Source organism: Oncorhynchus kisutch, unplaced genomic scaffold, assembly GCF_002021735.2.
Source record: "Oncorhynchus kisutch isolate 150728-3 unplaced genomic scaffold, Okis_V2 Okis06b-Okis10b_hom, whole genome shotgun sequence".
Classification (NCBI taxonomy): Eukaryota; Metazoa; Chordata; class Actinopteri; order Salmoniformes; family Salmonidae; genus Oncorhynchus; species Oncorhynchus kisutch.
In genome coordinates, this window is record NW_022261983.1 from 20,054,848 (window position 1) to 20,057,169 (window position 2,322).

General features: G+C 41.0%; 1 protein-coding gene across 1 annotated transcript in view; it reads right to left on the reverse strand.

Annotated features, from left to right (window-relative positions):
• traf7 (TNF receptor-associated factor 7) overlaps positions 1–1,171 on the reverse strand; it is a gene marked incomplete in the record, with an annotated part of 37,631 nt that extends 36,460 nt beyond the window's left edge. The window contains 1 exon segment of the mRNA XM_031814126.1: positions 1,038–1,171.
• Positions 1,172–2,322: the final 1,151 nt, after the last annotated feature.

A 2,322-nucleotide genomic window follows, 5' to 3' on the forward strand; every position in this document is an offset into this window, starting at 1 on the left:
ATCATACCGAAACAGACTAGTCTTCCAGCTGGTTAGCTTTTAGCTGAAGAGACTTAGCTAGTTATCATACCGAAACAGACTAGTCCTCCAGCTGGTTAGCTAGTTATCATACCGAAACAGACTAGTCCTCCAGCTGGTTAGCTGAAGAGACTTAGCTAGTTATCATACCGAAACAGACTAGTCTTCCAGCTGGTTAGCTTTTAGCTGAAGAGACTTAGCTAGTTATCATACCGAAACAGACTAGTCCTCCAGCTGGTTAGCTAGTTATCATACCGAAACAGACTAGTCCTCCAGCTGGTTAGCTGAAGAGACTTAGCTAGTTATCATACCAAAACAGACTAGTCCTCCAGCGGGTTAGCTTTTAGCTGAAGAGACTTAGCTAGTTATCATACCGAAACAGACTAGTCTTCCAGCTGGTTAGCTTTTAGCTGTAGAGACTTAGCTAGTTATCATACCAAAACAGACTAGTCCTCCAGCTGGTTAGCTAGTTATCATACCGAAACAGACTAGTCCTCCAGCTGGTTAGCTAGTTATCATACCGAAACAGACTAGTCTTCCAGCTGGTTAGCTTTTAGCTGTAGAGACTTAGCTAGTTATCATACCAAAACAGACTAGTCCTCCAGCTGGTTAACTAGTTATCATACCGAAACAGACTAGTTAGTTAAATTAGCAAATCACTGCCATTAATAATTTCAACGATTCTTGATGCACAAACCGTTTTTCCTCCAAAACGGGAGAATCTATTGGGACAGATTTCCTCCTGTTATGTGTTCTTAAAAAAAAAAAAGGTAAACTGTTTCCATAATGAATAAGTTACACCCCATGAATAGTTGGGCTAGATGGAAGAAAAATAAAACTAGATACAAATGGTATAACGTTACAGCTGTCGGGTATGTGTGTGATGTTAACTGATCGCAAACACTGCAACAAACAGACAGATATATATATATATATATATATATATATATATATTTAACTATGCTGTTTACCAATGATATGACACATTTAACATAATCACAATTCGTGAGTGATCTTACCATTGTGTTAAATCGTAGTTGACTGTGTAGTTGAAATGCTCCTTTTCTCTCTTTCACGCCTCAAAACAACAAGCAGTCGGAGAGAAGCGGAAGTCCTCTCGACCGTGTACGTCGGATACAGGGGTCAAAGACCGCAATGTATCATGGGTATCATTTTTTGGTGGGTGGGGGGGACTGACTGATCTATAAATAATAATGTGTATTATTTTTTATTTTTTTATGATGTAAAGTGATTTTTTTTGTAGATTAGTCAGTCGTTTTTGTCGCTCTCGAACAACGGGCCTCCTATTTCATACGGCTCAGAGTGTAACCAAAGGGGACTACAATACCCATAAGGCCCTGTTCGAGAAGACTTGATAGTTCATCTTGCAGCTTTAAGCACAGATGGAACAATGAGACAGATTTCATCGGATGTATAAATGTGAAGCATCCGGTTGGCGTTTTTTCCCCACTCACTACCAAATATGGGATGAGGAAGCCCAGTGGCTGACAGTGGGAGAAGAGATGGATTTTGGCCTGACATTCTGCAAATTTATTAATCGATTAAACATTTTATCTCAATACAGTTTCCTTTTTTTCCCAAAACTAAAATCTGTGTGCCAAGGCAAATGTAGTTATTGCACACGCACACTTCAGAGTAGGCATTTGCCAAAGGAAATATGTAAATCAATTCTAGAAGGTGCCAATTGGATCTCGCTAGCTCCTGCCTGGTTCTGCCCACCATAAAAATATCTCATTTGTTCTCATTTGAAACGACAGGCTGTGGTCTATCTTGGTTTAGTTATAAAAAAATATTTGGCTTTAGAGTTCAGATCATGGAATTCTGAACACGTAATGCATCTCCAACTACATTTAAATGTGTCTACCACAGGAGGTTGGTGGCACCTTAATTGAGGAGGGACGGGCTCGTGGTAATGGCTGGAGCGGACTAGGGTGGAATGGTATCTAATACATCAGACACGTGGTGTTTCCAGGTGTTTGATGACATTCCATTCACTCTGTTCCAGCCATTAATATGAGCCTTCCTCCCCTCTGCAGCCTCCTCTGGTGTCTACCGTGTCCACAGTGTGTCCGGATTCCCTTTTCCCAGGCTATATTCAAATGACAGTATGCATTTTATAAACGGTGGAATAGGCTAAGTATGATAACAACACAACAACATCTGATGGCAGTAGCTAACTAGCCTGCTAACCTCTGTAGCTAACTAGCCAGCTATCCTCTGTAGCTAACTAGCCAGCCAACCTCGGTAGCTAACTAGCCAGCTAACCTCTGTAGCTAACGAGCC